This window comes from Idiotropiscis lumnitzeri, chromosome 12 (genome assembly GCF_059441095.1).
Source record: "Idiotropiscis lumnitzeri isolate Australia: NSW breed Sydney's pygmy pipehorse chromosome 12, RoL_Ilum_1.0, whole genome shotgun sequence".
Classification (NCBI taxonomy): Eukaryota; Metazoa; Chordata; class Actinopteri; order Syngnathiformes; family Syngnathidae; genus Idiotropiscis; species Idiotropiscis lumnitzeri.
The window spans coordinates 3,729,762-3,743,645 of record NC_142402.1 but is presented as its reverse complement, the minus strand read 5'-3'; the positions used below and the strand labels follow the sequence as shown (position 1 = coordinate 3,743,645).

The following is a 13,884-nucleotide window of genomic DNA, read 5'->3' as shown; positions in this document are numbered from 1 at the left end:
ATCCCACTCCGGACAAGTTCTTTCATGTGATGTTTTGGGTACTGTGTTGGCTGTGCGACAGTTTCTTCAATATTGATCAGTTCCATGTTTGTGTACCATAATAACAAGTACAAAATATATAAAATTCGAGTGTTTGGCATTGCGCCGTCTTTTAGCTTTCAATCCAACAAACAGTTAAGACATTAAACCAAAAACTGTCAGGACGGTTGAGTTGGCTCAGGCCCCAGTCACAAGGTGTAATTCTTTCCATGGTGAATTGGGGCTTCTGGGCTCAAGATTGGACGACTGTCACGAGGATAATTTATATAAAGTGCAAGTCCTTCAGTACTCTGTGGTACATTTTTAAACCACCCACATGTAACGAGGGTCATCAACATCTTGTCAGGATGGCCGAGCGGTCTAAGGCGCCAGACTCAAGGTGTAATCTTCCAATGGTAAATGGAGGCTTCTGGTCTCCAAATGGAGGCGTGGGTTCAAGTCCCACTCCTGACAAATACTATTGTTTGAATTTAAGGGGATCATCTTGGCTGTTGGGATGGCTTTTTGGGGACAACTCAGTGGAAGGTTTGAGTCGCACTGTGGATCATAGAAAAAAAAGACAAAATATAGAAGATACATCAATTTGGCAGTTTGCCGTAGTATAATTTGTATATTCAACCAACAATGAAGACCATCCCAAATTGAGTGGCAGGATGGTCGAGTGGTCTAAGTCGCTGGACTTAGGACGATCCCCTTCCTCTGCGCGGTTAGGCCTTCTGGTCTTTGAATGGACCCGTGGGTTCAAATCCCACTCCGGACAAGTTCTTTCATGTGATGTTTTGGGTACTGTGTTGGCTGTGCGACAGTTTCTTCAATATTGATCAGTTCCATGTTTGTGTACCATAATAACAAGTACAAAATATATAAAATTCGAGTGCTTGGCATTGCGCCGTCTTCTAGCTTTCAATCCAACAAACAGTTAAGACATTAAACCAAAAACTGTCAGGACGGCTGAGTTGGCTCAGGCCCCAGTCACAAGGTGTAATTCTTTCCATGGTGAATTGGGGCTTCTGGGCTCAAGATTGGTCTATCGTCACAAGGATAATTTATACAAAATGCAAGTCCTTCAGTACTCTGTGGTACATTTTTAAACCACCCACATGTAACGAGGCTCATCAACATCTTGTCAGGATGGCCGAGCGGTCTAAGGCGCCAGACTCAAGGTGTAATCTTCCAATGGTAAATGGAGGCTTCTGGTCTCCAAATGGAGGCGTGGGTTCAAGTCCCACTCCTGACAAATACTATTGTTTGAATTTAAGGGGATCATCTTGGCTGTTGGGATGGCTTTTTGGGGACAACTCAGTGGAAGGTTTGAGTCGCACTGTGGACCATAGAAAAAAAAGACAAAATATAGAAGATACATCAATTTGGCAGTTTGCCGTAGTATAATTTGTATATTCAACCAACAATGAAGACCATCCCAAATTGAGTGGCAGGATGGTCGAGTGGTCTAAGTCGCTGGACTTAGGACGATCCCCTTCCTCTGAGCGGTTAGGCCTTCTGGTCTTTGAATCGACCCGTGGGTTCTAATCCCACTCCGGACAAGTTCTTTCATGTGATGTTTTGGGTACTGTGTTGGCTGTGCGACAGTTTCTTCAATATTGATCAGTTCCATGTTTGTGTACCATAATAACAAGTACAAAATATATAAAATTCGAGTGTTTGGCATTGCGCCGTCTTTTAGCTTTCAATCCAACAAACAGTTAAGACATTAAACCAAAAACTGTCAGGACGGTTGAGTTGGCTCAGGCCCCAGTCACAAGGTGTAATTCTTTCCATGTTGAATTGGGGCTTCTGGGCTCAAGATTGGACGACTGTCACAAGGATAATTTATATGCAGTGCAAGTCATTCAATACTCCGTGGTACATTTTTAAACCACCCACATGTGAAGAGCATAATCAACACCTTGTCAGGATGGCCGAGCGGTCTAAGGCGCCAGACTTAAGGTGTTAATCTTCCAATATTGAATTGGGGCTTCTGGTCTCCAGATGGAGGTGTGGGTTCAAGTCCCACTCCTGACAAATACTTTAGTTTGAATTTCAGGGGATCATCTTGGCTGTTGGGATGGCTTTTTCGGGACAACTCAGTGGAAGGTTTGAGTCGCACTGTGGACCATAGAAAAAAAGACAAAATATAGAAGATACATCTATTTGGCAGTTTGCCGAAGTATAATTTGTATATTCAACCAACAATAAAGACCAACTCCCATTGACTGCCAGGTTTCCCGAGTGGTCTAAGTCGCCAGACTCAAGACGTACTCTTTTCTCTGAGGAATTAGGCCTTCTGGTCTTTGAATGGACCCGTGGGTTCAAATCCCACTCCGGACAAGTTCTTTCATGTGATGTTTTGGGTACTGTGTTGGCTGTGCGACAGTTTCTTCAATATTGATCAGTTCCATGTTTGTGTACCACAATAACAAGTACAAAATATATCAAATTCGAGTGTTTGGCATTGCGCCGTCTTTTAGCTTTCAATCCAACAAACAGTTAAGACATTAAACCAAAAACTGTCAGGACGGTTGAGTTGGCTCAGGCCCCAGTCACAAGGTGTAATTCTTTCCATGGTGAATTGGGGCTTCTGGGCTCAAGATTGGACGACTGTCACGAGGATAATTTATATAAAGTGCAAGTCCTTCAATACTCCGTGGTACATTTTTAAACCACCCACATGTGAAGAGCATAATCAACACTTTGTCAGGATGGCCGAGGGGTCTAAGGCGCCAGACTTAAGGTGTTAATCTTCCAATATTAAATTGGGGCTTCTGGTCTCCAGATGGAGGCGTGGGTTCAAGTCCCACTCCCGACAAATACTTTAGTTTGAATTTCAGGGGATCATCTTGGCTGTTGGGATGGCTTTTTGGGGACAACTCAGTGGAAGGTTTGAGTCGCACTGTGGACCATAGAAAAAAAGACAAAATATAGATGATACATCTATTTGGCAGTTTGCCGAAGTATAATTTGTATATTCAACCAACAATAAAGACCAACTCCCATTGACTGCCAGGTTTCCCGAGTGGTCTAAGTCGCCAGACTCAAGACGTACTCTTTTCTCTGAGGAATTAGGCCTTCTGGTCTTTGAATGGACCCGTGGGTTCAAATCCCACTCCGAACAAGTTCTTTCATGTGATGTTTTGGGTACTGTGTTGGCTGTGCGACAGTTTCTTCAATATTGATCAGTTCCATGTTTGTGTACCATAATAACAAGTACAAAATATATAAAATTCGAGTGCTTGGCATTGCGCCGTCTTCTAGCTTTCAATCCAACAAACAGTTAAGACATTAAACCAAAAACTGTCAGGACGGCTGAGTTGGCTCAGGCCCCAGTCACAAGGTGTAATTCTTTCCATGGTGAATTGGGGCTTCTGGGCTCAAGATTGGTCTATCGTCACAAGGATAATTTATACAAAATGCGTTCTTCAGTACTCTGTGGTACATTTTTAAACCACCCACATGTAACGAGGCTCATCAACATCTTGTCAGGATGGCTGAGCGGTCTAAGGCGCCAGACTCAAGGTGTAATCTTCCAATGGTAAATGGAGGCTTCTGGTCTCCAAATGGAGGCGTGGGTTCAAGTCCCACTCCTGACAAATAATTTTGTTTGAATTTAAGGGGATCATCTTGGCTGTTGGGATGGCTTTTTGGGGACAACTCAGTGGAAGGTTTGAGTCGCACTGTGGACCATAGAAAAAAAAGACAAAATATAGAAGATACATCAATTTGGCAGTTTGCCGTAGTATAATTTGTATATTCAACCAACAATGAAGACCATCCCAAATTGAGTGGCAGGATGGTCGAGTGGTCTAAGTCGCTGGACTTAGGATGATCCCCTTCCTCTGAGCGGTTAGGCCTTCTAGTCTTTGAATGGACCCGTGGGTTCAAATCCCACTCCGGACAAGTTCTTTCATGTGATGTTTTGGGTACTGTGTTGGCTGTCCGACAGTTTCTTCAATATTGATCAGTTCCATGTTTGTGTACCATAATAACAAGTACAAAATATATAAAATTCGAGTGTTTGGCATTGCGCCGTCTTTTAGCTTTCAATCCAACAAACAGTTAAGACATTAAACCAAAAACTGTCAGGACGGTTGAGTTGGCTCAGGCCCCAGTCACAAGGTGTAATTCTTTCCATGGTGAATTGGGGCTTCTGGGCTCAAGATTGGACGACTGTCACGAGAATAATTTATATGCAGTGCAAGTCCTTCAATACTCCGTGGTACATTTTTAAACCACCCACATGTGAAGAGCATAATCAACACCTTGTCTGGATGGCCAAGCGGTCTAAGGCGCCAGGCTTAAGGTGTTAATCTTCCAATATTAAATTGGGACTTCTGGTCTCCGGATGGAGGCGTGGGTTCAAATCCCACTCCTGACAAATACTTTAGTTTGAATTTCAGGGGATCATCTTGGCTGTTGGGATGGCTTTTTGGGGACAACTCAGTGGAAGGTTTGAGTCGCACTGTGGACCATAGAAAAAAAGACAAAATATAGAAGATACATCTATTTGGCAGTTTGCCGAAGTATAATTTGTATATTCAACCAACAATAAAGACCAACTCCCATTGACTGCCAGGTTTCCCGAGTGGTCTAAGTCGCCAGACTCAAGGCGTACTCTTTTCTCTGAGGAATTTGGCCTTCTGGTCTTTGAATGGACCCGTGGGTTCAAATCCCACTCCGAACAAGTTCTTTCATGTAATGTTTTGGGTACTGTGTTGGCTGTGCGACAGTTTCTTCAATATTGATCAGTTCCATGTTTGTGTACCATAATAACAAGTACAAAATATATCAAATTCAAGTGCTTGGCATTGCGCCGTCTTTTAGCTTTCAATCCAACAAACAGTTAAGACATTAAACCAAAAACTGTCAGGACGGTTGAGTTGGCTCAGGCCCCAGTCACAAGGTGTAATTCTTTCCATGGTGAATTGGGGCTTCTGGGCTCAAGATTGGACGACTGTCACGAGGATAATTTATATAAAGTGCAAGTCCTTCAATACTCCGTGGTACATTTTTAAACCACCCACATGTGAAGAGCATAATCAACACTTTGTCAGGATGGCCGAGGGGTCTAAGGCGCCAGACTTAAGGTGTTAATCTTCCAATATTAAATTGGGGCTTCTGGTCTCCAGATGGAGGCGTGGGTTCAAGTCCCACTCCCGACAAATACTTTAGTTTGAATTTCAGGGGATCATCTTGGCTGTTGGGATGGCTTTTTGGGGACAACTCAGTGGAAGGTTTGAGTCGCACTGTGGACCATAGAAAAAAAGACAAAATATAGATGATACATCTATTTGGCAGTTTGCCGAAGTATAATTTGTATATTCAACCAACAATAAAGACCAACTCCCATTGACTGCCAGGTTTCCCGAGTGGTCTAAGTCGCCAGACTCAAGACGTACTCTTTTCTCTGAGGAATTAGGCCTTCTGGTCTTTGAATGGACCCGTGGGTTCAAATCCCACTCCGAACAAGTTCTTTCATGTGATGTTTTGGGTACTGTGTTGGCTGTGCGACAGTTTCTTCAATATTGATCAGTTCCATGTTTGTGTACCATAATAACAAGTACAAAATATATAAAATTCGAGTGCTTGGCATTGCGCCGTCTTCTAGCTTTCAATCCAACAAACAGTTAAGACATTAAACCAAAAACTGTCAGGACGGCTGAGTTGGCTCAGGCCCCAGTCACAAGGTGTAATTCTTTCCATGGTGAATTGGGGCTTCTGGGCTCAAGATTGGTCTATCGTCACAAGGATAATTTATACAAAATGCGTTCTTCAGTACTCTGTGGTACATTTTTAAACCACCCACATGTAACGAGGCTCATCAACATCTTGTCAGGATGGCTGAGCGGTCTAAGGCGCCAGACTCAAGGTGTAATCTTCCAATGGTAAATGGAGGCTTCTGGTCTCCAAATGGAGGCGTGGGTTCAAGTCCCACTCCTGACAAATAATTTTGTTTGAATTTAAGGGGATCATCTTGGCTGTTGGGATGGCTTTTTGGGGACAACTCAGTGGAAGGTTTGAGTCGCACTGTGGACCATAGAAAAAAAAGACAAAATATAGAAGATACATCAATTTGGCAGTTTGCCGTAGTATAATTTGTATATTCAACCAACAATGAAGACCATCCCAAATTGAGTGGCAGGATGGTCGAGTGGTCTAAGTCGCTGGACTTAGGATGATCCCCTTCCTCTGAGCGGTTAGGCCTTCTAGTCTTTGAATGGACCCGTGGGTTCAAATCCCACTCCGGACAAGTTCTTTCATGTGATGTTTTGGGTACTGTGTTGGCTGTCCGACAGTTTCTTCAATATTGATCAGTTCCATGTTTGTGTACCATAATAACAAGTACAAAATATATAAAATTCGAGTGTTTGGCATTGCGCCGTCTTTTAGCTTTCAATCCAACAAACAGTTAAGACATTAAACCAAAAACTGTCAGGACGGTTGAGTTGGCTCAGGCCCCAGTCACAAGGTGTAATTCTTTCCATGGTGAATTGGGGCTTCTGGGCTCAAGATTGGACGACTGTCACGAGAATAATTTATATGCAGTGCAAGTCCTTCAATACTCCGTGGTACATTTTTAAACCACCCACATGTGAAGAGCATAATCAACACCTTGTCTGGATGGCCAAGCGGTCTAAGGCGCCAGGCTTAAGGTGTTAATCTTCCAATATTAAATTGGGACTTCTGGTCTCCGGATGGAGGCGTGGGTTCAAATCCCACTCCTGACAAATACTTTAGTTTGAATTTCAGGGGATCATCTTGGCTGTTGGGATGGCTTTTTGGGGACAACTCAGTGGAAGGTTTGAGTCGCACTGTGGACCATAGAAAAAAAGACAAAATATAGAAGATACATCTATTTGGCAGTTTGCCGAAGTATAATTTGTATATTCAACCAACAATAAAGACCAACTCCCATTGACTGCCAGGTTTCCCGAGTGGTCTAAGTCGCCAGACTCAAGGCGTACTCTTTTCTCTGAGGAATTTGGCCTTCTGGTCTTTGAATGGACCCGTGGGTTCAAATCCCACTCCGAACAAGTTCTTTCATGTAATGTTTTGGGTACTGTGTTGGCTGTGCGACAGTTTCTTCAATATTGATCAGTTCCATGTTTGTGTACCATAATAACAAGTACAAAATATATCAAATTCAAGTGCTTGGCATTGCGCCGTCTTTTAGCTTTCAATCCAACAAACAGTTAAGACATTAAACCAAAAACTGTCAGGACGGTTGAGTTGGCTCAGGCCCCAGTCACAAGGTGTAATTCTTTCCATGGTGAATTGGGGCTTCTGGGCTCAAGATTGGACGACTGTCACAAGGATAATTTATATGCAGTGCAAGTCCTTCAATACTCCGTGGTACATTTTTAAACCACCCACATGTGAAGAGCATAATCAACACCTTGTCAGGATGGCCGAGCGGTCTAAGGCGCCAGACTTAAGGTGTTAATCTTCCAATATTAAATTGGGGCTTTTGGTCTCCAGATGGAGGTGTGGGTTCAAGTCCCACTCCTGACAAATACTTTAGTTTGAATTTCAGGGGATCATCTTGGCTGTTGGGATGGCTTTTTCGGGACAACTCAGTGGAAGGTTTGAGTCGCACTGTGGACCATAGAAAAAAAGACAAAATATAGAAGATACATGTATTTGGCAGTTTGCCGAAGTATAATTTGTATATTCAACCAACAATAAAGACCAACTCCCATTGACTGCCAGGTTTCCCGAGTGGTCTAAGTCGCCAGACTCAAGACGTACTCTTTTCTCTGAGGAATGAGGCCTTCTGGTCTTTGAATGGACCCGTGGGTTCAAATCCCACTCCGGACAAGTTCTTTCATGTGATGTTTTGGGTACTGTGTTGGCTGTGCGACAGTTTCTTCAATATTGATCAGTTCCATGTTTGTGTACCATAATAACAAGTACAAAATATATAAAATTCGAGTGTTTGGCATTGCGCCGTCTTTTAGCTTTCAATCCAACAAACAGTTAAGACATTAAACCAAAAACTGTCAGGACGGTTGAGTTGGCTCAGGCCCCAGTCACAAGGTGTAATTCTTTCCATGGTGAATTGGGGCTTCTGGGCTCAAGATTGGACGACTGTCACGAGAATAATTTATATGCAGTGCAAGTCCTTCAATACTCCGTGGTACATTTTTAAACCACCCACATGTGAAGAGCATAATCAACACCTTGTCTGGATGGCCAAGCGGTCTAAGGCGCCAGGCTTAAGGTGTTAATCTTCCAATATTAAATTGGGGCTTCTGGTCTCCAGATGGAGGTGTGGGTTCAAGTCCCACTCCTGACAAATACTTTAGTTTGAATTTCAGGGGATCATCTTGGCTGTTGGGATGGCTTTTTCGGGACAACTCAGTGGAAGGTTTGAGTCGCACTGTGGACCATAGAAAAAAAGACAAAATATAGAAGATACATCTATTTGGCAGTTTGCCGAAGTATAATTTGTATATTCAACCAACAATAAAGACCAACTCCCATTGACTGCCAGGTTTCCCGAGTGGTCTAAGTCGCCAGACTCAAGACGTACTCTTTTCTCTGAGGAATTAGGCCTTCTGGTCTTTGAATGGACCCGTGGGTTCAAATCCCACTCCGGACAAGTTCTTTCATGTGATGTTTTGGGTACTGTGTTGGCTGTGCGACAGTTTCTTCAATATTGATCAGTTCCATGTTTGTGTACCATAATAACAAGTACAAAATATATAAAATTCGAGTGTTTGGCATTGCGCCGTCTTTTAGCTTTCAATCCAACAAACAGTTAAGACATTAAACCAAAAACTGTCAGGACGGTTGAGTTGGCTCAGGCCCCAGTCACAAGGTGTAATTCTTTCCATGGTGAATTGGGGCTTCTGGGCTCAAGATTGGACGACTGTCACGAGGATAATTTATATAAAGTGCAAGTCCTTCAATACTCCGTGGTCCATTTTTAAACCACCCACATGTGAAGAGCATAATCAACACCTTGTCAGGATGGCCGAGCGGTCTAAGGCGCCAGACTTAAGGTGTTAATCTTCCAACATTAAATTGGGGCTTCTGGTCTCCAGATGGAGGCGTGGGTTCAAGTCCCACTCCTGACAAATACTTTAGTTTGAATTTCAGGGGATCATCTTGGCTGTTGGGATGGCTTTTTGGGGACAACTCAGTGGAAGGTTTGAGTCGCACTGTGGACCATAGAAAAAAAGACAAAATATAGAAGATACATCTATTTGGCAGTTTGCCGAAGTATAATTTGTATATTCAACCAACAATAAAGACCAACTCCCATTGACTGCCAGGTTTCCCGAGTGGTCTAAGTCGCCAGATTCAAGACGTACTCTTTTCTCTGAGGAATTAGGCCTTCTGGTCTTTGAATGGACCCGTGGGTTCAAATCCCACTCCGAACAAGTTCTTTCATGTGATGTTTTGGGTACTGTGTTGGCTGTGCGACAGTTTCTTCAATATTGATCAGTTCCATGTTTGTGTACCATAATAACAAGTACAAAATATATAAAATTCGAGTGCTTGGCATTGCGCCGTCTTCTAGCTTTCAATCCAACAAACAGTTAAGACATTAAACCAAAAACTGTCAGGACGGCTGAGTTGGCTCAGGCCCCAGTCACAAGGTGTAATTCTTTCCATGGTGAATTGGGGCTTCTGGGCTCAAGATTGGTCTATCGTCACAAGGATAATTTATACAAAATGCAAGTCCTTCAGTACTCTGTGGTACATTTTTAAACCACCCACATGTAACGAGGCTCATCAACATCTTGTCAGGATGGCCGAGCGGTCTAAGGCGCCAGACTCAAGGTGTAATCTTCCAATGGTAAATGGAGGCTTCTGGTCTCCAAATGGAGGCGTGGGTTCAAGTCCCACTCCTGACAAATACTATTGTTTGAATTTAAGGGGATCATCTTGGCTGTTGGGATGGCTTTTTGAGGACAACTCAGTGGAAGGTTTGAGTCGCACTGTGGACCATAGAAAAAAAAGACAAAATATAGAAGATACATCAATTTGGCAGTTTGCCGTAGTATAATTTGTATATTCAACCAACAATGAAGACCATCCCAAATTGAGTGGCAGGATGGTCGAGTGGTCTAAGTCGCTGGACTTAGGACGATCCCCTTCCTCTGAGCGGTTAGGCCTTCTGGTCTTTGAATCGACCCGTGGGTTCTAATCCCACTCCGGACAAGTTCTTTCATGTGATGTTTTGGGTACTGTGTTGGCTGTGCGACAGTTTCTTCAATATTGATCAGTTCCATGTTTGTGTACCATAATAACAAGTACAAAATATATAAAATTCGAGTGTTTGGCATTGCGCCGTCTTTTAGCTTTCAATCCAACAAACAGTTAAGACATTAAACCAAAAACTGTCAGGACGGTTGAGTTGGCTCAGGCCCCAGTCACAAGGTGTAATTCTTTCCATGGTGAATTGGGGCTTCTGGGCTCAAGATTGGACGACTGTCACAAGGATAATTTATATGCAGTGCAAGTCCTTCAATACTCCGTGGTACATTTTTAAACCACCCACATGTGAAGAGCATAATCAACACCTTGTCAGGATGGCCGAGCGGTCTAAGGCGCCAGACTTAAGGTGTTAATCTTCCAATATTGAATTGGGGCTTCTGGTCTCCAGATGGAGGTGTGGGTTCAAGTCCCACTCCTGACAAATACTTTAGTTTGAATTTCAGGGGATCATCTTGGCTGTTGGGATGGCTTTTTCGGGACAACTCAGTGGAAGGTTTGAGTCGCACTGTGGACCATAGAAAAAAAGACAAAATATAGAAGATACATCTATTTGGCAGTTTGCCGAAGTATAATTTGTATATTCAACCAACAATAAAGACCAACTCCCATTGACTGCCAGGTTTCCCGAGTGGTCTAAGTCGCCAGACTCAAGACGTACTCTTTTCTCTGAGGAATTAGGCCTTCTGGTCTTTGAATGGACCCGTGGGTTCAAATCCCACTCCGGACAAGTTCTTTCATGTGATGTTTTGGGTACTGTGTTGGCTGTGCGACAGTTTCTTCAATATTGATCAGTTCCATGTTTGTGTACCACAATAACAAGTACAAAATATATCAAATTCGAGTGTTTGGCATTGCGCCGTCTTTTAGCTTTCAATCCAACAAACAGTTAAGACATTAAACCAAAAACTGTCAGGACGGTTGAGTTGGCTCAGGCCCCAGTCACAAGGTGTAATTCTTTCCATGGTGAATTGGGGCTTCTGGGCTCAAGATTGGACGACTGTCACGAGGATAATTTATATAAAGTGCAAGTCCTTCAATACTCCGTGGTACATTTTTAAACCACCCACATGTGAAGAGCATAATCAACACCTTGTCAGGATGGCCGAGGGGTCTAAGGCGCCAGACTTAAGGTGTTAATCTTCCAATATTAAATTGGGGCTTCTGGTCTCCAGATGGAGGCGTGGGTTCAAGTCCCACTCCTGACAAATACTTTAGTTTGAATTTCAGGGGATCATCTTGGCTGTTGGGATGGCTTTTTGGGGACAACTCAGTGGAAGGTTTGAGTCGCACTGTGGACCATAGAAAAAAAGACAAAATATAGAAGATACATCTATTTGGCAGTTTGCCGAAGTATAATTTGTATATTCAACCAACAATAAAGACCAACTCCCATTGACTGCCAGGTTTCCCGAGTGGTCTAAGTCGCCAGACTCAAGACGTACTCTTTTCTCTGAGGAATTAGGCCTTCTGGTCTTTGAATGGACCCGTGGGTTCAAATCCCACTCCGAACAAGTTCTTTCATGTGATGTTTTGGGTACTGTGTTGGCTGTGCGACAGTTTCTTCAATATTGATCAGTTCCATGTTTGTGTACCATAATAACAAGTACAAAATATATAAAATTCGAGTGCTTGGCATTGCGCCGTCTTCTAGCTTTCAATCCAACAAACAGTTAAGACATTAAACCAAAAACTGTCAGGACGGCTGAGTTGGCTCAGGCCCCAGTCACAAGGTGTAATTCTTTCCATGGTGAATTGGGGCTTCTGGGCTCAAGATTGGTCTATCGTCACAAGGATAATTTATACAAAATGCGTTCTTCAGTACTCTGTGGTACATTTTTAAACCACCCACATGTAACGAGGCTCATCAACATCTTGTCAGGATGGCTGAGCGGTCTAAGGCGCCAGACTCAAGGTGTAATCTTCCAATGGTAAATGGAGGCTTCTGGTCTCCAAATGGAGGCGTGGGTTCAAGTCCCACTCCTGACAAATACTTTAGTTTGAATTTCAGGGGATCATCTTGGCTGTTGGGATGGCTTTTTGGGGACAACTCAGTGGAAGGTTTGAGTCGCACTGTGGACCATAGAAAAAAAAGACAAAATATAGAAGATACATCAATTTGGCAGTTTGCCGTAGTATAATTTGTATATTCAACCAACAATGAAGACCATCCCAAATTGAGTGGCAGGATGGTCGAGTGGTCTAAGTCGCTGGACTTAGGACGATCCCCTTCCTCTGAGCGGTTAGGCCTTCTAGTCTTTGAATGGACCCGTGGGTTCAAATCCCACTCCGGACAAGTTCTTTCATGTGATGTTTTGGGTACTGTGTTGGCTGTCCGACAGTTTCTTCAATATTGATCAGTTCCATGTTTGTGTACCATAATAACAAGTACAAAATATATAAAATTCGAGTGTTTGGCATTGCGCCGTCTTTTAGCTTTCAATCCAACAAACAGTTAAGACATTAAACCAAAAACTGTCAGGACGGTTGAGTTGGCTCAGGCCCCAGTCACAAGGTGTAATTCTTTCCATGGTGAATTGGGGCTTCTGGGCTCAAGATTGGACGACTGTCACGAGGATAATTTATATAAAGTGCAAGTCCTTCAATACTCCGTGGTACATTTTTAAACCACCCACATGTGAAGAGGATAGTCAACACCTTGTCAGGATGGCCGAGCGGTCTAAGGCGCCAGACTCAAGGTGTTAATCTTCCAATATTAAATTGGGGCTTCTGGTCTCCGGGTGGAGGCGTGGGTTCAAATCCCACTCCTGACAAATTCTTTTGTTTGAATTTAAGGGGTTCATCTTGGCTGTTTGGAAGGTTTTTTGGGGACAACTCAGTGGAAGGTTTGAGTCGCACTGTGGACCATAGAAAAAAATGAAAAAATATAGAAGATGCATCTATTTGGCAGTTTGTCGTAGGATAATTTGTATATTCAACCCACAATGAAGACCATCCCAGATTGAATGTAAGCATGGTCGTGTGGTCTAAGGTGGCAGACTTAGTACGCATCCCTTATTCTGAGGAATTAGGCCTTCTGGTCTCCGAATGGAACCATGGGTTCAAATCCCACTCCGGACAAGTTCGCTCATTTGATGTTTTGGGAACTGAGTTGGCTGTGTGACAGTTTCTTCAAGATTGATCAGTTCCACGTTTGTGTACCACAGTAACAAGGACAAAATATATTTGAAAGAAAGTGCTTGGCATTGCACCCCCTTTTAGGTTTCAATCCAACAAACAGTGAAGACATTTAACCAAAAACCGTCAGGACGGTTGAGTTGGCTCAGGCCCCAGTCACAAGGTGTAATTCTTTCCATGGTGAATTGGGGCTTCTGGGCTCAAGATTGGACGACTGTCACGAGGATAATTTATATAAAGTGCAAGTCCTTCAATACTCCGTGGTACATTTTTAAACCACCCACATGTGAAGAGCATAATCAACACCTTGTCAGGATGGCCGAGCGGTCTAAGGCGCCAGACTTAAGGTGTTAATCTTCCAATATTAAATTGGGGCTTCTGGTCTCCAGATGGAGGCGTGGGTTCAAGTCCCACTCCTGACAAATACTTCAGTTTGAATTTCAGGGGATCTTCTTGGCTGTTGGGATGGCTTTTTGGGGACAACTCAGT

At 43.3% G+C, this 13,884-nt stretch overlaps 12 non-coding genes across 12 annotated transcripts; all 12 read left to right on the top strand.

Moving 5' to 3' along the window:
* The first annotated feature begins 380 nt into the window (after window positions 1-380).
* trnal-caa (transfer RNA leucine (anticodon CAA)) lies at window positions 381-492 on the top strand. Its single transcript has 2 exons — window positions 381-418; window positions 447-492. It is a non-coding gene; the product is annotated as a tRNA-Leu (tRNA).
* A 672-nt stretch (window positions 493-1,164) lies between these two features.
* Window positions 1,165-1,276, top strand: trnal-caa (transfer RNA leucine (anticodon CAA)). Its single transcript has 2 exons — window positions 1,165-1,202; window positions 1,231-1,276. It is a non-coding gene; the product is annotated as a tRNA-Leu (tRNA).
* A 672-nt stretch (window positions 1,277-1,948) lies between these two features.
* Window positions 1,949-2,061, top strand: trnal-uaa (transfer RNA leucine (anticodon UAA)). Its single transcript has 2 exons — window positions 1,949-1,986; window positions 2,016-2,061. It is a non-coding gene; the product is annotated as a tRNA-Leu (tRNA).
* Window positions 2,062-2,732: 671 nt separating this feature from the next.
* On the top strand, window positions 2,733-2,845 carry trnal-uaa (transfer RNA leucine (anticodon UAA)). Its single transcript has 2 exons — window positions 2,733-2,770; window positions 2,800-2,845. It is a non-coding gene; the product is annotated as a tRNA-Leu (tRNA).
* A 2,237-nt stretch (window positions 2,846-5,082) lies between these two features.
* On the top strand, window positions 5,083-5,195 carry trnal-uaa (transfer RNA leucine (anticodon UAA)). Its single transcript has 2 exons — window positions 5,083-5,120; window positions 5,150-5,195. It is a non-coding gene; the product is annotated as a tRNA-Leu (tRNA).
* A 2,237-nt stretch (window positions 5,196-7,432) lies between these two features.
* Window positions 7,433-7,545, top strand: trnal-uaa (transfer RNA leucine (anticodon UAA)). The gene is made up of 2 exons: window positions 7,433-7,470; window positions 7,500-7,545. It is a non-coding gene; the product is annotated as a tRNA-Leu (tRNA).
* Window positions 7,546-9,000: 1,455 nt separating this feature from the next.
* Window positions 9,001-9,113, top strand: trnal-uaa (transfer RNA leucine (anticodon UAA)). Its single transcript has 2 exons — window positions 9,001-9,038; window positions 9,068-9,113. It is a non-coding gene; the product is annotated as a tRNA-Leu (tRNA).
* A 671-nt stretch (window positions 9,114-9,784) lies between these two features.
* Window positions 9,785-9,896, top strand: trnal-caa (transfer RNA leucine (anticodon CAA)). The gene is made up of 2 exons: window positions 9,785-9,822; window positions 9,851-9,896. It is a non-coding gene; the product is annotated as a tRNA-Leu (tRNA).
* Window positions 9,897-10,568: 672 nt separating this feature from the next.
* Window positions 10,569-10,681, top strand: trnal-uaa (transfer RNA leucine (anticodon UAA)). Its single transcript has 2 exons — window positions 10,569-10,606; window positions 10,636-10,681. It is a non-coding gene; the product is annotated as a tRNA-Leu (tRNA).
* A 671-nt stretch (window positions 10,682-11,352) lies between these two features.
* Window positions 11,353-11,465, top strand: trnal-uaa (transfer RNA leucine (anticodon UAA)). Its single transcript has 2 exons — window positions 11,353-11,390; window positions 11,420-11,465. It is a non-coding gene; the product is annotated as a tRNA-Leu (tRNA).
* Window positions 11,466-12,918: 1,453 nt separating this feature from the next.
* On the top strand, window positions 12,919-13,031 carry trnal-caa (transfer RNA leucine (anticodon CAA)). The gene is made up of 2 exons: window positions 12,919-12,956; window positions 12,986-13,031. It is a non-coding gene; the product is annotated as a tRNA-Leu (tRNA).
* Window positions 13,032-13,704: 673 nt separating this feature from the next.
* trnal-uaa (transfer RNA leucine (anticodon UAA)) lies at window positions 13,705-13,817 on the top strand. Its single transcript has 2 exons — window positions 13,705-13,742; window positions 13,772-13,817. It is a non-coding gene; the product is annotated as a tRNA-Leu (tRNA).
* The last annotated feature ends 67 nt before the right edge of the window (window positions 13,818-13,884 follow it).